Below are 27,373 nucleotides of genomic sequence, written 5' to 3' on the forward strand. Positions count from 1 at the left end.
CAAATTCTGTTGCTTGCTCTGAAAAGTGAGATGGTAGTCTTGCACTTGCTACTACCTCGAACTCTCCATTTAATCTGTTTCTTACTACTGCAGCTCCTGAATGCCTTTCCCCACTGATCTGATCAATTTTCGAGGACTCATCAATAAAGCCAATTTCCCCTCCTGCCAAATCATTTTCCTTCACACAGGGTATATCATCATAAAATTCAACATAACTAGCACAATCATGTGAATGATTGTCGTCTTTTACTGGCTCAGCTATAAACGTGGCAGGATTCATTATTTTACATCTTACAATTTTAATCGTCGGATTTGAAATCATTACCTCATAAGCTGAAGCTCTTTGGGATGTCAATGTGCCTTTGGTTTTATCTAAAATGGCAAACAGAGCATGCTCCACGAAAAGAGTCATAGAGCAGCCCATCACAATACTTGTAGATTTCTCAATTGCGAACGTGGCGGCTGCCAATGACTGTTCGCAAGGAAAATGTCCTCTCATAACCGGGTCTAAAATTCCACTGTAATATGTTGAAGGATTGTACCCCAATGTGGTTCTCTGTGTAAGCACTGCTGTCATGACTGTCCCATTTGTGTGCGAAAACAGATACAATTCCTAAACATAATTGGGAATTGCCAAAACAGGGGTTGTACAAATTGTTTTTTTCAGCACCTCAAACCCTTCCTCCATTTATCCAGTGCATTTTATTTTTACTTTATCCACTTTTGCTTTCTTTAAAGCTTACAAGTGGGGTCTTGTGTACGAACTGTAATCAAACACTCAGGCTCTAACATAGTTACATAATCTGACAAACTGTTGCATCTGTTTCAATGTATTTGGCTTTGAGGTTTTCATAATCGCCTCAGCTCTTTCAGGTTTCACCTTCTTTCCTTCATGTGAAATCAACTGCCCTATGTATAAAACCTGTTCTTGGCAGTATTGTTACTTCGCCTTGTCTACCTTATATCCCTTGTCCGCCAGAATAGTCATCAACTGAATAGAATCTTTTGTGCACTCATCTTCTGTGGTGCTACAAATTAAAATGTTATCTACGTATTGTATCACCGCACCTTTAAGATCAATGTTGCCTAAATCCATCTGTAGGACGCTGTTAAAGATCGATGGTGACTCAGAGTACCCCTGGGGCAAACCAGTATGTTTCAGTCGAGTTTGGCAGAACGTAACCGAAGTAAAATCTTGTGTGTCTTTGTGCAAAGGGATCAAGTAAAACGCATATATGAAATCGATCATTGAAAAATATGGAGCTTCAACCGGGACACTGCATAGTATCATGGCCGGATTAGGAACTAAAGGAAACTCTGCCTCTACAATCTGTTTAATCAGTCTCATATCTTGTATAAATCTCCATGACCCTACTTTAAATGTTTTGATTGGATACATCCTGGTGTTACATGGTGATTCTGATGGCACCAGAATTCCTTGTTTGATCAGTGCTGAGATAGACTGAAATTTACCCTCATCAGCCTCTCGAGACATGGGCTACTGTCTTGCTTATGGTAAAATCGCTCCTGGCTTCAGCTTTATTCTTACCTCCCCTATTCCCTTTAACAAACCTACGTCATAAGGGCCTGTGGTCCAAAGGATGCATGGCACCTTCTGCAAGTCTTCCTGAAAATATGCTGTACGCTGCCGCATTATCACCATTCACTGTGGGACTTCCCTCTTTTCGATCCATATCCAGTATGTGATGCTCATAAAGAAGACCACTTCATTGTCTGTTTGGTCTTCCATAAACATGTCATCATCAGTGATATCAGTCAATCTATACCCTTCCTCGATAGCGATTACTGTTCTCCATGGTCTACCCTCACCATCTGCTCCGTCAAGCATTGCCATTTCCCTTCGTACTATGGCTGCTTCTAATCATATAGGGATAGTCTGTCCCCCCTCTTCATCCATAGGTATTTGCGGTCTAAACAAAAACTCGTCAGGTATCATCACAATTTTTCACACAAAGCCAGGGAACCATGCCAAAAGAATGCTCACCTCATACAGAAATATCTCTGGATCTACTGGAATGCCTCGCAGAGCCACTTTCCCTGTGAACGCCAGTATACATTCACCCACATTTAAATAGTGTACTCCTGGAGTGGCGCACACTATTCCTTGATCAGTGAATGAAATCGTCATGTTACGTTTTGTCATTAAATCTCTTCCCAAAATGGGAACTTGTGTCTGTTGTGAATACAACAAAGAAAAAGATATATCACACTCTCCTATAGAGACTTGGACTTCATTAGTAAAAGGAATTCGACTTGTAGCTCCAGAGAACCCTGGAGAATTCACGGCAATTCCTTATATTGGATATTTTCCCTCTCGTATAAATGAACGAGTAGCCCCGGTGTCCACTACAAAAGAAAAAGATTTGCCTCCTAACATCACATTGACCCTTGGTTCCTCTTGGGGGTCGGGTGTCACTGATAGTTCTGAACACATAAAGTCACCCTGTCAGCTGTCCTATTGTGGGTACAGGCTCATCCCTGTCCCTGTGAAACGATTTCCTCCTACCACAGTGACACCTCCTATTCTGGGTGTCAACACTTGTCCTGTATTTGCATACTGCTGCATCTGCATAGCAGCTTGTTGCGACTGCCCTTGTGGTGGATTCATTTGCACTCGCTCTTGTTGCTGTACCTGCTGTACTCACAGCGCATGAGTTTGTTACACTGTGATCTTGGGCGAACCCTTCCCTCGTTTGTGTGCTATATGGTGGAGGATAATCTGTCCCCACTCTTGAGAATTGGCCATTCTGTACATTCCCTTAGCTCCAACATATGCGTGCAGTGTGCCCTGTCATACCACAAGTCCAACATACTGGGGGTGCTCGCCTGACAAGTCCCCCTTGGGCAAATTCTCCCTGGGTACTCTGATTCTTAATAAACCAGCCTTCATTGTTTTGGAATCTTCCTCTTCCTTTATAGCCCATACCTCTGCCTCGTGGCACAAACCCATATCCACCTTGGTCCATCAGGCGCTGATTACTCGCCTGCGAGATACCATTGCTTCCTGCATTCCCAAACCTTCTCCACTTGTCAATACCGCCCCTTCTATGTCATATTTTGACAATTTTTTCTGAACCATCTTGGCTTCCTCGATTTTCCTTGTCTCATCCTTCTTCCTATTTTTCTCTTGTTATAGCCTACAGTAATACACTATTGTCAGCTGTATTTCAGCCCACGGTTTTGCTTCCATTCCCACTTGTTACCTGGCATAAAATGAGGTAAAATAATGTCACCGTTTTTTCCCACAGCTCACGGGTTTCAAGCTGCCAATTCTCTTGAATGTCCTGAATGTAAGCAATAAGGTATACATCTTCCTTCATGTTACGTGTCCTAATTGCACCTATATCTGATGTATCAGGGTACCATACCCTGAGAGCCCTCTATACATCTGCCCTACAATTATTAAGCTGAGCTCCGCCATGCGCTGTGTTTTGTGCTGTAACACTTGAATACCATTCTCTCCTCCATATGTAATCAGCTCTTTCCCCAAGAATATCTGGTAGGAGACCCTTTATGTCCCCGATGGTCAGCATGATTCCTCCTGTAATTGTCTCTAATTTGTATATCCATTTCCCAGCACCCGAAGTCAAACTCAGGAGTTTACAGTTTAAATTATCCTTGTCCACTTGCGGCCATGGAATATACTGTGTTTTTTTTGCTCCCCCTTTTTCCAATAAGGGAAACTGCGTAAACCCCAACCCGCTGTCAGCTCTCATCGTTAGTCTACCCATGGCAGGGATGATCGTCCCTGACCGTCTCCTTGATGGTAGCGACCTTAACTTGCTCACATATGGTGGTGACTCTCCCTTCTCACTATACAATCATCCTCAGGGATGATCTTAAGATCTGGCATCCTGTCCTTAGGTTGTTCCAGATCCAGCCATCTCTTTATCTATTTACAGGCTAACCTCAGGGGCGAACGCGCTTCCTCCTTCTACCCCAAGACTGGATTCTCTTTCTTCATATGACATGTCTGGTTTCCAACTAGTGTGACTGTCTTCCCCTTCACCCTTATCCAGATTCAGTCTACTTAAAGACAAGGCTTGACGTTCATCACTGGACAGGCTTTCCTCCTCTCTTTGTGATCGAGGCATTAAGGATTGATCATCATTCCCTCAAGTATCATGCTCGCTATTTTGTCTCAACTGTTGATAGACCTTATCGATCTGCTCTCTGATGCATCCCACATCAAAGTTTTCCTCTTCCAATACTACTCTAGATGCCCCTAACGTTACTTCCATTATTGGAAGGAACTCTTCTGTTCTGTCCCATCATATTTCTGGGCTTCGTCCTACTGGTTCCCTACGAATAAGACTGGTATCAAGACCCGCTGATATCATTCTATTTCTTCATCTAGTTCTCTTTGCTTTCTTGCCTCCCTTCTAATTCTTTCTTCCTCTTGCCTTTGTTTTTCTTTCCTTACTCCTTCCCTTCTTTCCTCTTCTTCCCTTCATCTCTGTATTCTATATACCTTCATTGTTGTGCTCCCTCCTCTTCTTGCTTTCTTACTCTTCTATCCCTGTCTTCTATCGCTCTGTCTATTGTCATATTTTCTTTGTTCTTCTGCCCCTTCTTCTTTTTTCTCTTGCTCCTCCTGATACATCTGTTCTCATCACTCTCTGTTCTTCCTTTTCTGCCCGTCTTCTTTTAATCTCTTCTCTCATTCTTTATCTCTTCTTTCTTGCTTGTCCTTATCTTCTCTTTGCCCAACTTCCTCAATGCTTTTCCCGTCTCATTTGAGTAATATATGTCCTCCCAACCATTCGTTCTGCACAAGCGTTACCTCATCAGCTTTATCCTTCTCTCCTTACCATCTCTTAATCTCCCTTTCTATTTCTGTAGAAACGTTCAAACACTCACTCTTTTCTTCTTTGTCTTGCATGATCTTACAGATCTCATCTTTTCTCTGATTCTCCTCTGAACTATCATCGCTGCAATAAGCGGGTGATTCGTATATTGGATCACTATACCCCGTCGCCGCTTTCAACTCCTTCAAAGGGTACAGCCCTATTTCTTCTGTGCTATCATCTTTTACTTCAGGCCAGGTAAAGGGAGCCTAGGGCTCAACACCTTCCCCTTTACGCTAAGCATCCACGCCTCAGGTGGTGGATCTTCCCGCTCTCCCTGATACATTTTCCAGAGCTCTAGAATCACTCATCTTTTCTCAAAATTCTTCCCCGTGTACGCAGCATGAAAGTATGTGGTCATGTGTTGCAATACCGCTTTTGACAGTGATCCCCTTGTGGCCACAGCATGAACATTTTATTTGGCGTGCCTTTCACCCATTCCGCACTATTCCGCTTGTTCTTGGGCATGTCCTTTGTCAGTGTCTTCCATAGGTAGATAATAAGAGTTTCTCCCATGATGACAAGTCTCAATTGACTGCCAATACTTACCAGACTTATAAAATGACCTTCATACCTTGATTTAAATCGCCACTTTTCAATGCCTTTAAAATAGCAAATATGAGCGCTCACCATCAATCGCCACTCAAGCCTCCAATTTCTTAATTAGCTATTTCTACCTTTGGATTGGTACCAACCTGGTAGTCACCATAGCTCCTCAACTTCTCTTCAATCACTTCACAACTTTTGTCGCTCTTTGAAATTTGTACTCAATGAACAACATACAGACTAGTCGACTTAACACATTAATAAACACTGTGATCACCCTTTTCTCTCTTGCCTTTACTTATACCCTGTACAGGGTTTGAGACATCAGCTTACATGAACCTGTTCATGTGTTATATATTTCACTCTACTCCCATTGGAGTTTGAGGTGTCTCCTTCTGAACTTCCAGGAGTTAGGACTCTAGGCACTATCTCTTCTTCACACAATAGTTTCTGCTACTTAAAAATTATCACAACCCCATCCCCTCATTTGCCATTCCCCTTAGTATACGCACCATTTGTTTGTTAATCGACTCGAGGCCTTCAGTATCGACTCCTCCTTCAATCCGGCCACTTTGCCTTCTGTCCACAGAGCGCCCGTTGAAACTGGACAGGGACTTCATCAAAGTGGGACCTGCCCACCGTCTCGGTTTTTCTTGCAGGTTTATTTCTATTTGGTCACTCTCCACAGGAAACCCCACCACCTTCCAGCTAATGGCAGAGGATACTCGATCGTCTGAAACTCTGGAGACAATCTAGTTTGGATCTTGAACCATCTGCACTTCAACCATGTGATCTTAGAGCCCTTTGGATAACATGCATACAATGGATGGCGATACAGAATAACTCTGACACCAAATAATCGAACCAACTCAGGAAGATGGCAACGTTTTGCTGTTTTATTATCAATTGTCTAAAACAGGGAGTTACAACGGACATCAACAGACGTTTGCTCGAGTTCTCAATACAGTTTATATAAAAACACATTTATATACTAAAAATTCATCATAAGTGACGTCATACTACGTGGCAAATTAGAATAACGTATGAGGGGTTGTGATAGGCTCAAGGTGAACATCTAAGTATACTTTTTATAAGGGGTGGGATTGTGGGACATCTACTGTCAGGTGCATAACTTGTGCCTACCTCTAAAACATGTCATCTTCAACACTATTAAGTACACGGTATATCATTGGCTCCCAAACTATAACGCCCTTCGTTATACAGCCCTCTACATTTGGTTGGCATGCGCGTGCCATGTCTGGAACATTCGGTTCATTGAGCAGCATGTGAGCTCAGACCCAGGGGCCAGGAGGTGAACTTGACTTTACCTCCCTAACCAATTAGCCCAAAGTCTCTCATCACCCATGCCTTCTACATGAAGATTGTCTTTGAACTTGGTCTTGCAGAGTATTCTTGTCTCTGGGAATATAAGAGAGTGTGAGAATGCACTATCGTAGTTCTGGAACTCCATGCCCAACTCTATTTCCATCCTTGGCTCACGTGACAGGCGACCACGATTGACAATTTTTCAGCATTTAAATGCCTTAAATGAACAAAACTCGGCTCGCTATCCGTCTCCAAGATCTCAGCTAATTCTTTGCTGCGACACAGATCTCGACCTCTCCTCTCCATGGGTTCGGGCTTACTAAATTCATAGCACTGATGTCCAGCTTCTATACAATGGCGGCTCCGCCTGCAGTCTATACACTACATATAGCCAGCTTCTATGTTCACTTAGTCTGCTTGCGTTGCTGCATCTGTATAGTTATTGAACGGCTTGCATTTTCTGCACTGCGTCACACACATGCAATCTTCTTTTTGCATTTGAAAGTTTACAAAATTCTTAACTTCATCATCAGAGAAGACTGCAACAAATATGTTACAATGTGAGGCAAGTGTTGTTCCTAGCAGGTGAGCACTCTCATAGACTAAGGTGGTGCAGATAATGCAGATACAATGCAGACACATAGTCGTTCTCATACCTTGAAGAGGTACACCGAGAGCTGAGAATATCTGCAGATCCCAAGCCTGGGGTCTCAACTCTAGCCAACCTGTTACGAAGTTTGTTGGTCGTGTAGAGTATGGACAACCCCTCTGTCCCCAAGAAACACCCTGACCTTTTCAATTGTATGGTCAGTGTGAATATTAAGGCCACAGGTGGAAGTCCGGAAAACCAGGACGCGGGAACAGCCGGAAGAACCCCTTGAGCGCTGTAAAGCAAGATACAGTGGTTAAACAAAGAAACAGGGCCCGAATATCTCCTTATGCATAAAACCCCAAATTACCAGAATACCTGTGTGATCTTGGGTCAGGGTGTGGTTCTCCAACTTAAGCTGGAACGTGCTGTAGGGTAGAACAGGCAACCACCTATTTGCAGGACCGAGGTCCTAACCAGTGAAGGGTTTAAGCAAGAACAATCCGTGGGGCAGGCGTGGGTCGGTAACGGGCAAATCCAAAAGTACTTGAAGGGTTAAGCAAGAGGAATCCGTGGAGCAAGCGTGGGTCGGTAACAGGTAAATCCAAAAGTACTTGAAGGGTTAAGCAAGAGGAATCCGTGGAGCAAGCGTGGGTCGGTAACAGGTAAATCCAAAGTACTTGAAGGGTTAGGCAAGAGGAATCCGTGGAGCAAGCCGAGGTCAGTATCAAAGCAGGTCCTTGAACGAAGAGCGAGCGTCACGTGATCCCAAACGAAACAGCTGTGAAGCAACGCCTTCGGTTCGCCGACTCCTTTTATCCTCGGAAGGGACGCACGTATAGTCACGTGCGATGCGAACCGAAAGCGTTGCAATGCCGCTGCTAGGCAACCAAGGTCACGTGCTCCGTGAAGCGCCGGGAAGCGCCGGACTCTGCAAGGGATGTGAGTTCCTGAAATGACGGAGCCTCCAGTTGATCTGCCACCGCCGTGAAGGGCGATAAACCCCCGCTCCCCCAAACATGCCATGCCGTGCCCTGATGTGTGTGACGTGAGTGGGGAACATGATGCACGAGTGTCGGGGAGTGCGGGAATGGGTAGACAAGGAGGGGCGAGTGGAAGGGAGTGTCCGTGGTCTAGGACGCGGTGTGACAGAATCCCCCCTCAAAGGCCCACGACCCCGTGGGCTAGCAGGATTGTCCCTATGAAAGCGGGAAACCAAAAGCGGAGCACGGACATCCCGGGAGGGAACCCAAGAGCGATCCTCGGGACCATAGCCCAGCCAATCCACCAGGTACTGAAGACGACCCCGATGGAAACGGGACCCAAGGATGGCACTGACCTCATAGACATCCCGCGAACCAACCGAGACAGGAGCGGGCGGGACCAGGACACGGGTAGGGGCCAGGTAAGGTTTTAGGAGGGAAGTGTGGAAGACCGGGTGTATCCTCCACGAAAGGGGAACCGAAAGCCTAAGGGCCACGGGATTCAAAACCCTGGAGATCCTATAGGGGCCCACAAAGCGAGGCAACAACTTGCGACAGCCAGGGATCCGCAAATGCCTGGTCGAAAGCCACACCCGATCGCCCACCCGATACTCCGGGGCTGCAGCCCGTTTGCGGTCCGCTTTGGTCTTCATAACTGTTTGGGCCTCACGGAGATGGACCAAGGTCTGGGCATGGACACCGGCCAGATCACGAACACAGGCATTAGCAGCGGGAGTAGTAGAGGGGAAATCAGGAAGTGGAAGGGCACGTGGGTGCTGCCCGTACAGAGCATAGAATGGCGAGAAACCTGTGGTCGAATGACGGGAGTTATTATACGCAAATTCAGCAATGTATAGCAGATTAGCCCAGGAGTCCTGGTACTGGAGGGACAGACACCGCAAGTACTGCTCCAGAGCCTGATTTACCCGCTCAGTCTGCCCGTCACTTTCGGGGTGATAAGCCGAAGAGAAGCGAGCATCGATCCCCAGGAGTCTGGTGAGGGCGCGCCAGAAACAGGACGTGAATTGAGACCCACGGTCCGATATGATGACCTGCGGTAAACCAAAGAGGCAGAAGACAGACCTGAAGAACAAGCGAGCTAGGGTTGGGGCAGAGGGTATACCAGTACAAGGGATAAAGCGGGCCATTTTGGTGTACGAATCGACAATAACCCATATGGTGTCGTAGCCCTGTTTGCGGGGTAGGTCAGTGATGAGATCCATCGAGACGGTGTGCCAAGGTCTGGGAGGTACGGGAAGAGGTAAGAGCAGCCCTAAAGGCCGTCCTTTGCGTGTTTTGCATTGGGCACATATGGAACAAGTGTTAACATAATGTTCGACGTCTTTTCTCATGGAAGGCCACCAGCACCAGCGTTGCAACAGGTCCAGGGTACGCTGCTGCCCGGGATGGCCGTTTACAGCAGCATCGTGTGACCATGCCAACGCCTGGTTGCGGACGTCACACGTAGGAAGGAACAGTTTGTCGTGGATGAAAGGCAACCCCTCGTGAAGAGCAACGTCCCATTCGTTGATTGTCTGAGGATTTTGGGAAACCCAACGCCTGATGTCCATAAGCATGGTGGGGGATGGAGTACAAGTACAGATGACATGGCCCTTTCCTAGCAGTGTGTCGGGGTACACGGACAAGGACTCCCCTCCGGGAGAACGGGACAAGGCATCAGCCTTGCCATGAATGCGACCAGGTCTGTGTTTGACCACAAAATCAAACGCGGCAAAAAACAAATGCCAACGCACCTGTCTGCTGTTTGCACATTTTAGAGAGGCCAGGTCCTGTAGGTTTTTGTGGTCGGTATACACCACTGTCTGATGTTTTGCACCCAAGAGATGATGACGCCACGTTTGTAAGGCGTCCTTGATGGCCAATAACTCTTTTTCGGTTACTGTATAGTGTGACTCAGCCACCGAAAACTTTCGTGAGTGATAGGCCATGGGATGCAGACAACCCGTGGTTGGGCATGGTTGAGACAATACTGCGCCTAGAGCAAATGAGGAGGCGTCTGCCTCCAGAATGTAGGGAAGATCCGGATCAGGATGCTGCAAGACTGGGGCGGACACGAACCTGGCCTTGAGTTCCTCAAAAGCCTTCTGATGAGCGGAGGTCCAAGTGAACGGGACAAGGGGGCTGGTCAGAGCGGTTAGTGGAGCAACAATAGAAGAGAAGCCGGCGATGAATCGCCGGTAGAAATTTGCGAAGCCGAGAAAAGATTGAAGGTGTTTCAGAGTAACGGGAGTCGGCCATTCAGTGACGGCATGGACCTTAGATAAATTCATGGACAGGCCTCCGGGGGATATGCGAAAACCCAGAAACTCCACTTCCTTGGAATGAAATAGACATTTTTCAGGTTTGGCAAACAAGGCATTGGCCTTAAGGCGAGAGAGCACTTCCCTAACATGCCCGACATGTTCCTCTAGGGTGGACGAATAGATCAGAATATCGTCCAGATATACCACCACGAACGTATCCAGGATGTCTGAGAACACTTCGTTGACAAAACGTTGGAACGTGGCAGGGGCATTACAAAGCCCGAAGGGCATTACAGTGTATTCGAATAAACCCTGTCGGGAGCAAAACGCCGTCTTCCACTCATCCCCAAGCCGCATACGAATCAGATTGTACGCCCCCCTGAGGTCCAGCTTGGTAAAAACAGAAGCTTTAGTCAACCTGTCCAGCAGCGTGGATATGAGCGGAAGAGGGTACCTATTTTTTACAGTAATGGCATTTAATCGTCTGTAGTCCACACATGGACGGAGATCGCCCTCCTTTTTCGGCACAAAGAAGATCGGACTAGCAGCGGGAGAACAAGAAGGACGTATATGACCCAACTCCAGAGCCTTTTGTATGTAATCCTTAAGGGCTTGCTCCTCCGACCGTGACAATGAGTAAACCCTACCCCTGGGTATAGGAGCATCAGGAACCAGGTCTATCGGACAATCGTACGGTCTATGAGGGGGAAGACCCTCAGCAGTGGCCTTATCGAACACCATGTGGAAATCGTGGTAGGCCGCAGGAATGTTGGCTGTGACGGCCCCCACAGTGTGTGAAGGTACCGGGTCCGAAACGTTATCGTTGACATGGGTGGCAGCTAGGGCACCAAGAATCGTGGCAGGAGTGGACAGGGAAGCAGTGTCGATGAGACAGAAATGTTGACATACATCCGACTCAAAGGTGACCTGTCCATTGCCCCAGTTGATCAATGGGTTATGTTGACGTAACCATGGTATTCCCAGTATGATGCCGAACAGTGGTGTATTAATCAAATCAAATGCCAGGGTTTCTCTATGGATGTTTTGGATCACCACTTCCATGGGAGCAGTTTGGAACCTAATTGGGCCGGAAGACAGTGAGGTACCGTCTACAGCATGTACTGGTTCGGGATGTTCTTTCCTAACCAGGGGCAGATTGAGGCGACGGGCCAGGGCAATGTCGATGAAACAACCAGTGGCCCCAGAATCGATCACAATATGGACTGTGTGTTTGATCTCCCCAGCGGGTTTTAACAGGGCATGGACCACTATGGGTCTAATAGGGCCAAAGGCAGGTTCGGAGGGGGTCGAAGGCAGGCTCGCCGGTGCCCCCTGTATCATGGGCGAGCCTTCGGAAAACCCGATGTTTTATTCTTGGGACGTCGGGGGCATTCCCTGACAAAGTGTCCGTTTAACCCGCAATAGAAACAGGCATTGTCGTTTCTCCGGCGTTCTCGTTCTGATGGGGTTATCGGACTACGGATACCTCCTATTTGCATGGGTTCAACAGGGGTGGTGGATGTGGAAGATCCAGAGGGAACAGAGAAGGATGTTTCGGCCCTTCTCTCGGATCTCCTTGCGTCTACTTGCAAGGCAAGATCCACCAAATCTGTGAACACTGAGGGAAGGGCAGGAACTACTGAGAGGGCATCTTTCATGGAGTTGCATAGACCACGATAGAATACGATCGCTTTTTTCTCCTCGGGCCAGGAGGTCTCAGCAGCGAGTTGGTTGTACTTAGTGATATACTCTATCAACGTTTGTTTGCCTTGTGTTAGATCCAGGAGTTCGAGATCTCTAGAATGGGCTTTATGTCGTGTGTCAAAGACTTTGGCCATTTCTGATACAAGAAGATCGAAGTCATAGAGAGCAGGATGGTCATTCTCCAGCATCGGATTGGCCCAGGTGGCCGCTACCCCGGACAAATGGGACAGAAGAAACGCAGCCTTTGTAACAGAATCGGGGAACGCTAGGGGTCTGCACAGAAAATGCAACCTACATTGATTAATGAAAGTGCGATACTTCCGAGGATCCCCCTGATAACGTTCGGGGGCAGCAAGGGGAACAGGCATAGAAAGCAGTATAGGAGCGGGTGTAGGTGCCATGGCTGGGGCTGGTTGGTCTGAGGAGACTGTGTCACCGAACTCAGCATCCGTGGGTAACGGGAAACGTGTGCTTTGTAGGGCATCCAGACGGTGGTGTATTGCTGTCAAAAGGCTTCACAGTCTGTTACGAAGTTCGTTGGTCGTGTAGAGTATGGACAACCCCTCTGTCCCCAAGAAACACCCTGACCTTTTCAATTGTATGGTCAGTGTGAATATTAAGGCCACAGGTGGAAGTCCGGAAAACCAGGACGCGGGAACAGCCGGAAGAACCCCTTGAGCGCTGTAAAGCAAGATACAGTGGTTAAACAAAGAAACAGGGCCCGAATATCTCCTTGTGCATAAAACCCCAAATTACCAGAATACCTGTGTGATCTTGGGTCAGGGTGTGGTTCTCCAACTTAAGCTGGAACGTGCTGTAGGGTAGAACAGGCAACCACCTATTTGCAGGACCGAGGTCCTAACCAGTGAAGGGTTTAAGCAAGAACAATCCGTGGGGCAGGCGTGGGTCGGTAACGGGCAAATCCAAAAGTACTTGAAGGGTTAAGCAAGAGGAATCCGTGGAGCAAGCGTGGGTCGGTAACAGGTAAATCCAAAAGTACTTGAAGGGTTAAGCAAGAGGAATCCGTGGAGCAAGCGTGGGTCGGTAACAGGTAAATCCAAAGTACTTGAAGGGTTAGGCAAGAGGAATCCGTGGAGCAAGCCGAGGTCAGTATCAAAGCAGGTCCTTGAACGAAGAGCGAGCGTCACGTGATCCCAAACGAAACAGCTGTGAAGCAACGCCTTCGGTTCGCCGACTCCTTTTATCCTCGGAAGGGACGCACGTATAGTCACGTGCGATGCGAACCGAAAGCGTTGCAATGCCGCTGCTAGGCAACCAAGGTCACGTGCTCCGTGAAGCGCCGGGAAGCGCCGGACGCCGCAAGGGATGTGAGTTCCTGAAATGACGGAGCCTCCAGTTGATCTGCCACCGCCGTGAAGGGCGATAAACCCCCGCTCCCCCAAACATGCCATGCCGTGCCCTGATGTGTGTGACGTGAGTGGGGAACATGATGCACGAGTGTCGGGGAGTGCGGGAATGGGTAGACAAGGAGGGGCGAGTGGAAGGGAGTGTCCGTGGTCTAGGACGCGGTGTGACACAACCACAATTTAGTATCTTAGGGGTGGGTAACAAGGGTCAAGAACCAATGGTAAATCCACCACACTGCAACATTGTTAAAGATAGTGACTTAGTGATGGACCGTGCCAGCCACCTGACACTTGAATGCCAGTAGGATAACACCTATAATGTCCACCTTTAGATAGTGTAATACTCAATACCCAATCATGGAGCCTGATAGGTATTCTGGAGAAGGGCCCAAGTTGTGACGTCTTGCAGACGCCACACTACGGTAAAACCAGCCTGCGAGCCGAGCAAGAGTGAGATGTGAGTGGATTTTCTTTGTTCCTATGCTGATCCCGGTTGGTTTTGTCTGTAATAAACCGCAGTTTGAATTTGCAGTTGACGGAGTCCTCTGCTTATCCTGGGAAGGGTGTTGGGCTGTCCAAGAGTTTGCAGACTTCCGGTGTCCCTCTGGTATACCTGGGAGTTCTTCCAAATGAGTTGATAGCAGAGGTGATGGTTGGCTGTGCTGGCCTGGCACCAGGTCGTCTCCTTCGCTGCGGAACCTGAGAGACTACAGGACCTTCATATATTTCGAGAAGACGGGAAAACATGTTCCTGTGTAAAGGCCGCTGGGCGCGCCTTGTGAATCACACTGCCCAAAGTCAGCGAGATGTCCAGGCAGACCAGGATGGGGAGGAGAGTGTCTTGAGGAGTCATCAGCCAAGCAGCGCCAGCAAACAACGGAGTGTAAGTATTGACCCAGTCTAATGGCAACTGTGGGTGTGAGGGAGGGTATTGAGTATTGCGGAGTATTGTTCAGTATTGTCAAAGTATTGTCTAGTACTGTTAAAGTAAGCACGGACAGGAGTGGAGGTAGAAATCCCTTTTCTATGGTTAGGGCATATTCAGTTTAAGGTGTAAAAGGTTCTGGTGAATAACCTAGACTATTGACTTGAGGGCTTAGATGACAGAAGATATGTAAATAAAGGTATTACTGTGGGTTGGGCATTTTAGCTTGGGTCATGGATGATGGTATCCCAGTAAGGGTTACCAAGGGAGCTGGCCTAGATTGCGGAAGGTGAGTTGACTGGTTAAGTTTCCTGGAGCGAGACATTTTGCACGCTAGGCGACGCAGCGGGTGCAGTCCGATCGCAAGGGATTATTGGTATACTCCGCCTGGAGTGTGGGAAGACAGCTGTGGGGTTTTTGTGTGGGTTGGGGGTAATGGGCTATTACAGTGTGCACACAGTCTTTGATTTTTTTCTGCACTATTCTGTGAGCTTGGTTGACGTAACACATAGGTTTTGCACAAAGGACACAAAGAGCATGAGACGTGAGGAGCTAGTATTGAAATCTTGGGATTGACAGACGAGGTGAACCAGCGGCGGTGGGGGGATGGAGCATGTGCAAGATTGTGGGTGTGGCTGAGGAGGCAGTGATTGTGAAGGAGGGGTGGTGCGTGGAGCATGCCTGATAAGTTGTGGAGTCACAGAGGCTCGTAGACACTGAACTGTATTATCATTATATTGTGCCTTTCTCCCTATACAGTGGACTATCAAAACCCTCAACTTGAAGTCAGGTAAAAGGTACTGAACATGTATCAGGGAAAGTGCAGGGGGGACACCCCCCTTCAGCACCTGTGTAGGACACTTCCTCCCTATCGAGATAAGATATGCAAATATAGCATAGAAGGGTCCAAAGGTACAGAGGGAAAGTTAACTAAACTGTGGCCATCTTGTGGAAGTTTCTCCAAAGACATGCAGCAATCACTCCAGATGCATATATAGGGTGCCTATAAAGGGAAGAAACTGACAAAATGCATGGGCATATTTGAACTGTGTCACATGTTCCAGGAGGGCAAAGGGGACATTGTGAGGCGTCAGTGGATGCTGAGCCAGCAGGAGGTGAAGGAGCCAGAGACCTGTCCGTGCGCACCTCCCGATGTGCCACCGATTGTAGCATCTGATGACACAGATGATGAGCAGGGATGTACCCAATGCAAGAGTTTATGGGCTGCAGAGGGGTACTCATATCTGACATATAAGCCACCACCATATACTAAGGAGGAGAGGCTGAAAGGCGCAGCGCAGCAAGCTAGTGAGTAGAGAGTGAGCAGCGAGGCACAGCAGGGCATGAAGGAAGGGTTCAAAGGGCAAAGTAACTAATGAATGGATAGCAGCACTGATGCTCTTGAATCTGCAGGGGAAGACAGATGGAGATGCAGAAGCGACAACTAAGGCAATGGAAGGCTTGAAAAGAAGTAAGGAAACAACAGACTGAGCAGAGATAATGGATGAGGAGGTCAGGAGAGATAAGGACTGGGAGGAGAGACTAGAATGAGAGACAGAGAGAGGACGAGAGAAGAGAAACTGGAAAGGAAGGATAGGGAATGAAGGAGGAGAGAACATATGGAGAGGGAATGGTAAGAAAGCATTGAGAGAGATCTTAAGGAAAGGAAGAGAGCAGAAAGGGAGATGAGGGAGAAGAGGGAAAGAGAACTGGAAAAGGTCGAAAGATGAAGAAAGGAGAAACGCAAGTTAGCTGAGAGAGAGCAGAGGAAGTTACACCTGGACAGACTGGCAAGGGAACAAGAGCACAGAGAGGAGGACAGGTGAGCAATAAGGGTAGTGAAGACACAAGTAGCACGAGATAGAGGAAACAATAGACTTGAGGAGAATAGACGGACAGAGCCAGATAGCATAAGCTCTCGGGGGAGGGAGCACAACAGAAGGAGGATGAGCAGGCCTGGGCGGGAGCAAGTAGGTATGATTTGAGAGACATCGATCTCAGTATGAAACCCAACACCGACTTGACATTGAGGAGACTGAGTTTTGCAGATGAATTTTGTAGCAACATGGACACAGAGTCTGACAATGAGGGCAGACACAGTGGGGACGAGAGGGGGGAGCAGTTGCGATTTCAGCCTATGGGGACGGGGACAGATAAACGGGTGTCTTGGGAGTTTAGGACAAAAACAGGAAAAAGGAGGAGGTTGCTCAGAGGAGCAAGTACAGCGGGCGGACAACTTCCACACCTTACATGACACCACTACATATGTCAATAGACTCAGAGACCTCCCAGGACGAAGGAAGGGGGAGACAGCCATGGCTTGTTCAAGGGCACGGCTAACAAGGAGGTATGACAACATACTAGAGCCAATAGATGTATGTACAGGAATTGAGAGTGAGAGAGGGGACCGACAAGTTGGACTGACTAGAGAACACACGAGGAGGAGACAGTAATCGCACAGATGCCCTTATTAGAGAGAGGAGAGGTACGACCTCAGTATGTGCCATGGAAGCACACAGACAAGGGGAATGTGAAGTGTAGACTACCATTGTGGGTGTGGGATCTGGGAAATGGATTTATGAGATGGAGAAAATGACAGCTGGCCATGGGCTAGCCGTGGGAGACGTGAAGGGGCTTTTAGTTTCGATCTTAGAAAATGCAGCTGATGACGTATGGAAAAGGGCGGGTTCCCAGGGGTGATGACCCAGAACACAGCACACGAAGGGTCACCATTTGCAAACCTCCAGGGCAGCAGTATGGAATGCATTGAGGACACAATACCCAGACACATCAGACATTGGGGCGAAGAAGATGAGGGAAGACGAAGACCCTGTGCAGTACATTCAGGGGATTCAAGAGCGCTGGCGCCTTGAAACACGAAAATCCTTGGACAAAACAGAACCTTGCATAGGGGTGGTGATAGGTGACAAAACATTTTCCTTTCTTGGTGATGCAGGGGCGACTAGGTCCTGCATTAGGGAAGGATCATTTACGTTGTCAGGCAAACCATGAACACTTAAGGGTTCTCTGGGGCTTGGGAAGTGGTTCCTTTTACAGATAATATCTCACTTGCTATAGGAATACTGATCTATCACTGCCTTTATTTTATTCTCGACAGACACCTGTCCTGGGGTGAGACATTATGAGCAGACTGAACATGACTATCTCTTTCACCAACAAGGTTATAGTGTGCTCTACACCAGGCATACACATGCTCAATGTAAGACAGATTGTTCAAGCATATTGTGGCTGCACAGTATAGAGGTGGGTGCCAGTGGACACCAACATGTTCCAGTACAGAACAGACACTGCAATTGCATGGCTTCCAGGGATTGCAGGGAAGGTTTGGCGAGTACCAAATGAGTACCTATTCAGGCCGGAGTTACCTTTAGACAAGTCAGAAGGAACCATAGTGTCAACAGAAATAGAAGCAGTGGTTCCTATGGAAGATTGGATAGCAGTACATGGGATAGATGATACAGGGCGGGCTTGGAGAGCAGTAATCACAGTAGCTGGAAGGTGCAGACTGACCACAATAACAGACACCGACCTATTCAAGGAAGAGAGACAGGAACTTGAGATGGCGTTCGAAATGAGTGTAACCTATTGGTTACAGATACCCTACAGAGAAGTGCCACAGAGAATAGCAATGGTGCTGCAGCCCCACCCTCATTCTGGGAGGAAGACATGGCCAAGGTACCCAGCACCCTATGGACCGCAAGTCCCTATGACGTGGGCAACATCAAGAGCATAAGGGGAGTTAAGTTCAAGTTGAAACCAGGAGCAATTTTACCAAGAGTAAAACAGTATCCACTAACCAAAAAAGCAGAATATTGATGAGACAATCACAGCATTGATTGAGAGAGGCATTCTAGTGCCCTCAGAATCACCATGCAACACCACTGTGTTTTTTTGTTTTATTTATTTCTATAGTGCACCTTAACCTGTGGGTATCCGGGCGCATTGGAGAAAGTTACAAATGTTACAGGTATACAGTTGTCAGAGAATACAGACGTGCAGTGATTACATGGTAATAGAAAAGCAGCAGGTTAAAATACAAGCTATGTACAGTAATGTGTGCAGTCCAAAGTTCACAATAAGAGGTACTGAGCAGTGGGAGAACTGCAGTTGTCTTTTATAGTTAGTCTTTCTCAGTTATCCATTTGATGGCATTACTTCTGAAGTTAGAGAATGATTTGGTCATTTTCAAGGAGAGAGAAAGCAAGTTCCATAGCTGCGCATCCATGACTGGGAAGCTTGTCCCTCCTGACTTTTGAAGTTTGTACCTAGGGACTATTAAGCCATTGGAATTGGAAGACCTAGTAACTCTAGTGGAGGGATTGAAGTTACATGTTTCTGTTAAGTACAATGGGCCGCTTGGTTCAGGGATTTATGCGTAAGGGACATAGTTTTGAGTTGGCTCTTATCCTTAATTGGGAGTCATTTATGATATCTCCTAGTTTCAGATATATGATCTCTCCTTGAGATACTTAACGCAGAACTAAGGGCATTATTTTGCAGGATTTGTAATTTGTTGAGCCCATATTTACTTGCTCCCAAGTAGAGTCATTACAATTATCCAACTTGGATAATATTAATGCTCTAGCAAGAGTGATGCAACTTACCTTATAGAGCAGAGGTTTGCATGCCCTAATCAGTTTACCTGTGTATGCAATAGCCGTATCAATCACTTGTTTCTGTAGGTTCAGCGAGGCGTTGAGGTAAACACCTAATGTTTTTACTTCTTTGGCCACTGGGATCTTATTCCTGGCGATGTTAAAGGAGGCATAAGGCCTCATTACACGGATGGCGGTAAGGGAATAACGATACCGGTAAGGGATTACCGGTATTGCTGAATTCCCTTGCCAATCACGACCCGGATAACCGCTATTAGCGGCACCACTAAGAACGGTGCCACTAATACCGGCTAGTCCGCGGGCACGCAACCCCTCATGTCGGAAATAGCGGCATGGCGCTAATAGCAGACCATCACAAGGCATGCGGACATGCTAATAGCGGCATGGATTTGGCCCAAAAAGCCCATACCGGCATGGCGGAAATACCGGCATCGCGAACCACCCATTAAGAGACATGAGCAGTGTTCCCACCTGCCACAGGCAGAGGTGCCACCAAGGGGTGGCCAAAGGGGCCCATGGCCACCCTTATAAAAATGCTGGCCCCCCCACCGGCCCATTCAGTTATGTGTGTTTGTTTTGGTGTGCCCCCCCCCAAGATTTCCAGTGTGGCCTCCCCTAGGTAAAATGTCTGGGGGTGCCACTGGCCACGGGTGGCCACAATCAGCACAGCTGGAGGCAATGGAGACTGGGGCAGCACAAAAGGAGCACACCACACCCCTTCCCACACCAAGATGGTTCCAATACTAGCAGCATTACATGGGTGGAGGACATGATTGCATTGCAGCACCAACAACAACAATCAGCACAGAGGAGACGCAGGAGGAGGAGGAGCGCGAGTCAGGCCCAGCAAGCCCCACCAGTGCACCTAGTAATACCACAGAGGCAACCACCAATCCCCAGGATTCGAGCCAGTCCATTCAACCTAACCCCTGAGCAGATACGCACCCTGTACTGTCTGGACTGGGATACAATCACCAGCTTCGTGGACAAGATACATGATGACATTGTGAGCCTCATAGACATCTGTACTGCCATCCCCCCTCCACTGTAGGTGGTAACTGTTCTCCACTCCCTGGCCACAGGCCCCTAACCGCATACGCTAGGGCAGATGCATGGAATATCACAACCAGTATTCTCACGCACGGACCCAGGTGCTCGATGCCCTCCTGAAGCACACAAGTGAACACATATCCCTGACACGGACTGCCCAGGAGATATCCAACACCAAAGTTGGCTTCTATTCACTAGGAGGTATCCCACGTTGCATCGGAGCCCTCGACTGTACCCATGTGGAATTGGTGGTCCCACATCACATTGAAGCAGTCTACCGAAACAGAAAGCAATACCACTCCATCAATGTCCAAATGGTATGTGACTCAAGATAATCACACATTGTTGTGCCCGATATCCCGGATCAACCCATGATTCAATGGTCCTGCGGAACTCAACGATACCACGCTACATGGAGCGACATGCTGGACAACATTTGTGGCTACTTGGTGAGTAGCAGGGCAAGCACATGGCAGTGTGATGTGGGGTGTGATTGGGGGGAAAAGATGCATACTCCAACTGGGTGTGATTGGGGGGGAAGAGATGCATACTCCAACCGGGTGTGAATGGGGAGGGAGAGATGCATACTCCAACTGGGTGTGATTGGGGGGGAAGAGATGCTTACTCCAACTGGGTGTGATTGGGGGGGGGAAGATGCATACTCCAACTGGGTGTGATTGGGGGAAGAGATGCATACTCCAACTGGGTGTGATGGGGGGCAAGAGATGCATACTCCAACTGGGTGTGATTGGAGGGGGGGAGATGCATACTCCAACTGGGTGTCGACTGTCGTCCGTAGAATAAATGGACATACAGATGTACACCAATGTCCACCAAAGCAGGCCACAATGGACCGGAAACAAAACCACATGCAATTTTGAAGCTGCACAACATTGAAATTAATCCAATATGCCAAACATGACACATCTATCCACATGCACATTGCGCATCATACCATACCCCATATGACACAAATCAGCAACATGGAGCCAATATGCCAAATGGAAATGTGCTCTGAACAACATCACAACAGATATGGGCCCTTGAGTGCATGCAAAGGGATCACCTGTAGCCATTGTACTGAACCACACCTGTACACCACTACTGAAGTGCCGCTTCACAGCATGGTGACATCGATTTTAGAATGGCAGTACACTAGCAGTGTGGTACAAACGTTGCCTGGGCCCACCTGGGAACACTTAAGACCTGACCTCACCCAGGAGATGGCAATAACTGCCGGAGGCATGCATGGTGCATGTCCAATTGCAAGGACTAGCTCACCTTCTCACATTGCAGTTACACAGATCGTCTCCATGCATGCTGGGATTTGTGTATGCCAATCACAATGCAAAGTTGATTTGTGTGATATGTACAGGTTGCACTTGATGTGAACAGTAACACCCCATTGTTGCACCCACGCAGGTGATGCTGGCTATCGCCTGAGGAGGTGGCTCCTTAACCTTGTACGGAACCCACAGAACAGGCACGGAGAGAAATACAATCGTGCACATACCCGTACCCGCGTGGTAATTGAGCAGACATTTGGCCTTTTGAAGACACGGTTCTGGTGCCTCAGCAGGTCGGGTGGGGCACTCCTGTACGGCCGTGAGAAGGTGGCCAAGATCACCATGTCATGTGTCATGCTGCACAATATGTGTATCAGACAGAATGTGCCAATACCCCCTGACATTGAAATGCTACCACCAGATGAGGATGATGATGGGGATGAGGAGGGAGATGGGGCTGCAGGTCATGCAGGAGGTGATGCCCAGGAGGGACGCGATGTCTGTCAGCATCTGATCAACCAAATATTCTGAATCACATGGTCCTACTCTGTTGAATGGATGTGGGTATTTGTCTACTGGGTTCTGTGGTGAAGCGCACACTGGGCCCTGTCCCCCAATAAAGCTCACATACTCAATGATGAGGTCCAAGCCTGTGTTTTAACTTGTCACCAGTGTGTTTAATATATCATGAGGTAAAGAAGTGCATGGACCCAACTACGCAAAAACCCTTTCCCCCCTCCCCCCACAACACCCTTTCCCCAGACCCCCACAACACTCCCACAACACCCTTTCCCCCCATCCCCCACAACAACCCCACGTAGGGCTGGTACAACGTTGATGTCTTGATGTACATGTGTCAGCTACATCGGCTGGCCCTAGTTCCCATCCCCACCACCACCATTAGGGGGTTGGAAGGGTGTGCGCCACATAGATTGCAAGGACCGGCGCCGGGGGCTCGTCTGCCTTGAGCTGGCAGAGGAGGAGGTGCACGGTTGTTCTTGTGGTGGTGGGGGGTACTGTCTTTCCATAGCGTCAGCTATGCGGGTGAGGACCTCCCTCACTAGTGCCATCTCCTCACAGAGCCTGTTGGTGCAGGCTTCCTTGCCCTGTCTTATCTTCCTTGCATTCTCCCTGCACTCCTCCCTCAAACGTGCTGCCTCATCAACATGCTGGCCAACCAGCGCGGTTATGTCCTCCTGCCGCTGTCTGATGATGGCCATGTCATGGCCACTGTGTCTTGCTTGTGGGGTGGGTGCCGCACCTTGTTCTATGGGTAGAGCATCAGGTGAGGACACCGGTGGGCTCCAGCACCCTGCCACGATTTCATCGCCAGACTGGGCATGGCTGCTGGATTGTGATGTTGGCCGTGGGCTTGGTTCTTTTGGTTGGTGGGGGCTGAGGGTGTGCTCTTGCATGGCCAAGTCACAGGTGTCCTCCACATCGGACAGCGGTGCGGTGGCTGCTGCCTCGCCAATGGAACTGTTGGCAGCAGACAATGGCCCTTCCATGGGTGGTTCGTGCGTTGGGGGGATCACTGGAGTGGGTGCAGCAACTGTTACTGCCGTAGGTTCACGTCTTGGTGATGTGGGTGGCTTGCTGTGTTTGGCCCTCTGCAGGAGTGCACTCCTCCCTGTGCCCCTCAATGTGCTGGCGATGTTTCCTGACTCCTTTCCCCTGGCTTGTTTCTTGGCAGGGGGGAGCCTGTCTCGCAGTGTCCTGCTCATCGCTGTCAGTCTGTGAGCCTGTGGGGGACAAAGAGGGGGGTGGCATTGGTGATGGATCAATATGCTTCATGCAGATGTTGTTCATATTGCTGTTCTATGCATTGGGACTTCATTTGTGGGCATTCAGGTCGTCGGACTGTTGGGTGGGTCATTCATGCATGGGTCTGGGTGGCACGTGTCTGAGGTGATGCGTGCATGTGTGTGTGTTGGGATGTGACCCTCACATGGGCAGGGTTGTGTGCATGTATGTTTGTGGCCACATTCATGAGCTGATTTAGGGCTCACATTTGGGGGGGGTACCTCACCTTTCACAGTGCAGTGTTTTATGTGGACACTCACCTCCATCTGACGTAGTGGGCGCACCACGCTCCATTTCGCCGACTCCCTCTATGGATTCAACACCTATGGTGCTCGCGCAGGTCTCCTCCCACTCCCTCAGTTTGATGGGTGAATCTCCACCACCTCCTGTGGCCATGGCCAGGTTCCTATTGGCAGCCAGTATGCTGCGGACACAGAGGCGGAGATCGTCCCACCGCTTCCTGCAATGTTTCACAGTGCGGGTGGTGGTGCCCACCGCACTGACATTCTGGGCCACCTCTGCCCAAATGGTTTTTTCTTTGTTACGGTCTCACGCCGCATGTCATTTCCGAACACCACATCTGTGTTGGCGGCAAGCCTGTCCCTGAGCATGATGAGCTCCTCATTGGTGAATTTCTCCTTCCACTTCCGATCTGCTCCTTTTTTGATTGCCTTGGGCATTGTCAGGGGGTCTTGGATGGTTTTGTATGGCCCTGGTGTGGATGCATGTCCTGGGGGCAGAGGATGGCAATGGATTGTGTTTTTAAAGATGGCCGCCGTGCTCTTTCCCGTTCCTGTGCGACGACACTACTTCCAGTTCCGCTTATTTACGGTGACTGCTAATAGCAGTCACCACTAATGCCATGTTGCCTGGGGGTCGGAAGTGCTATCAGTGCTTTAATCTGTGGCGCAAAGGGTCTTTTCGGGGTCTTTACCGGCATGGCGGTAGGGTCATTACCGGCATGGCGCTAAGCTCGTGATAGCACGCAATTAGCAGCCTTTTGCCTACACGGACACGTTGTTAGCGCCATGCCGGTAAAGGCGGTATCTTACCGCCTACCGTGTAATGAGGCCCATAGTCTTTCTTCAGTTTGTTTAGGTTAGCTGTAGAACCCACAATCAGCCACTCAGTTTTATAATTATTCAGGCAGAGGCCATGAATGGCCATTAACGCCTGAATGATTATATCGATTTTGTTCACCAGTGCGCAACGCAAAGGGAGGGTCATCACATTTTATACAGGATTTAAGGCCTCTTATCCATATTATAGAAGCAGAGTATCCTTTAGTTGCAAATACAATGACAATTTTGTGCAGCATTCCTGTAGAAGCTGCCTGTTTCATGGTTATTGACTTGAAGAACGCCTTCTTCTCAGTGCCCCTAATCCAAACTCACAAGATTTGACCAGCTGTATGTATAGAAACCAGGAGTGGAAACATATTCAATTCCCTCAAGAGTAGTGCAAGTCTCCATCTATCTTTAACAGTGTGATAGAGATGGATTTCGGTAACATACAGACGGAGAGTACAGTTTTGCGGTACATAGACAACATTTTGATTTGCAGTGAGATAGATCAGTGTAGCAAAGACTCAGTACACATGCTGACTGTGATAGCTGACAAAGGATGCAAGGTGGACAAGGCAAAGTTACAGTACTGCCAGAAGGAAGCACTATACATTGAACAGACAATATCACAAAATGGCCGACAGATCACCCCGGAGAGAGCAGAGACAATACGCAAAACACCTAAGCCCACGAGAGTGAGGGAAATGTAACAGTTCCTAGGGCTATGCAACTACTGCAGACTACAGCATGTGCTTGAGGCCACTTTTGGGTGCTCTTAAGGAAGCACAAAAGGGAAACAAGACACAGACCTGGACGACTGAGATGACGGAAGCATTTGATGAACTGAAGGTAGCAATAAGCACAGCCCCAGTGTTAGGGATCCCAGACTATAAAAAGTCATTCTTGTTCTCACACACTGATGGTGCAGTAATGAAGGTAGTACTGACACAAAGGACAATCATGGGCCACAAGCCAATAGCTTACTACAGTGAGCGATTTGACCCAGTAATGAGAGGACACTATCCGTGTGAACAAGCTTTGGCAACTGCCGCTTTCACAGTGGAGAAGTCAACAGCAATAACGATGGGGTGCACCACCACTCTTTACGTGATGCACGCCCTCTTTGCGATGCTGCAGAAACAAAAGAGCACACTGACCACACAGAGAGCATCAGGGTATGAGGTGATTCTATAAAATATAGGACTCAAGGTAGTAAGATGCAAGACTGTAAAACCAGCAACATTTTTGGCAGACATCCTCCAGGTAGGAGACGACTGCATGAAGTACATAGAGATGTTCAGTGAGACACGAAAGGTAGAGGAGGATGCACCTGAGGGGGGAGACATGCTTTAAATTGACGGTTCTCAACAATTGATCAAACGTATGGGGTCAGACATACTGGGACTGCAGTGATAAGACTGAAGGAATATGGAACCAGTGAGGTAGTCTTAAGTGCACAACTGCCATCCCATTATTCATCACAGGCAGCAGAAGTAGTGGCCCTAATACTAGCACTGAAACACAGTGTGGAGAAAGACGTAACAGTGTACTCTAACTCAGGATTAGCACGTTGGCTGAGGAGGGGATTCAGAAGGGCAGATGGGACTCCAATACAACATGCACATTTATTGGGGAGATTGATTGAGGTAATTGATTGGCCAAAACAGTTAGCAATAGTGAGGTGCCAAGCACACAACAAAGGGGAAGATCCTATCTCAAGAGGTAACAAAGTATCACATTTTGAGGCAAAATGCATAGCATATTTTGGTGAATTATGGGAACTGAGAGAGAGACATAATGCGCAAGGAGGAGCGAGAACTATGGTGTTAAAGGAAGGTTACAACATATTACCAGAGACACAGATTATGGAATTACAGAGCTCTGCACCAAAGGAGTAGAATGAACTATGGGTGAGGAGGGAATGCTCAATGTCTCTGACAGACACATTATGGCAACAGAACAACACAGTAAATGTAGTCATGCCACTAGCATTATTGAAGACAGCATTAGCACAGTTTCACTATCCACAAGGAGTGATAGAGGTCAGTCGATAATTAGCTGGAAGGGAGGGATCAGCTGAGGGTTTTCCTTAAGAAGAGGGTACACAAGAGAATGCTTCAGGGGAGGGTAAGGTTCCTGAGGTGAAGGAGTGGTTGCAGAAGTCAGCTAAGGCGGAGGAGCCATACCGAGATCAGTAGGCCCATTTCTACATTTACATGTATATTATGTAGATATGGTGCAAGTCTGTCAAGGATACTGGTACATGATAGTGGTAGTATGCCCATTCTCCAGGTGGATTGAGCAGGTCCATGTTCACATGCTGATGCCCTTAGAACGGCTGCATGTTTGGTCGGGGAAGTTTTCCCCAGATGGGGCTTGTGTGAGGTTGTGCGGTCTGACAACAGCCCTAACTTCGCAAACAAAATGTTTCAACATATCACACCACTGTTAGGTGTTCAGCATAAGTTCGCCTGTGTGCGCCACCCGCAAGCAAATGGGGTGTGTTAACACCTGAATGGACTTCTAAAGGAGTGCATAGCCAAGACACAGCAAAGCACCAAGAAGAATTGGTTACACTGTTTGCCCCTTGCACTGTTTGCATTGCGCAATATGTCAGCATCTGACCACCATTTAACGCCCCATGAGGTGGTGACAGGACGGTGCATGCATCTTCCCCCGGCTCCTCACACAAGAGCATGGAAGGACTGTGAGAATAGTGCAGATGTGTTAGGACAGGAAATGTATGAATATATTACCTCTCTGATGGCTAAACACATGACAAATGCAGGTAAGGAAACTAGTGGGGATAGCTGTTATGCCTAGTCTTTAATCTCCTATGTCATGAGTGTCTCCAGAACGTTCATAGCAACTGAAATAATTGCAGAAAGAGCAGAATGCCTGATATATCTCTCGATGGTTCAAACTCAAGGAACATTTTAAGAGAAGTCAGCCACTTTGAGA

The sequence above is a fragment of the Ambystoma mexicanum genome, chromosome 14, assembly GCF_040938575.1.
Source record: "Ambystoma mexicanum isolate Mex_15411 chromosome 14, UKY_AmexF1_1, whole genome shotgun sequence".
Taxonomy (NCBI): domain Eukaryota; kingdom Metazoa; phylum Chordata; class Amphibia; order Caudata; family Ambystomatidae; genus Ambystoma; species Ambystoma mexicanum.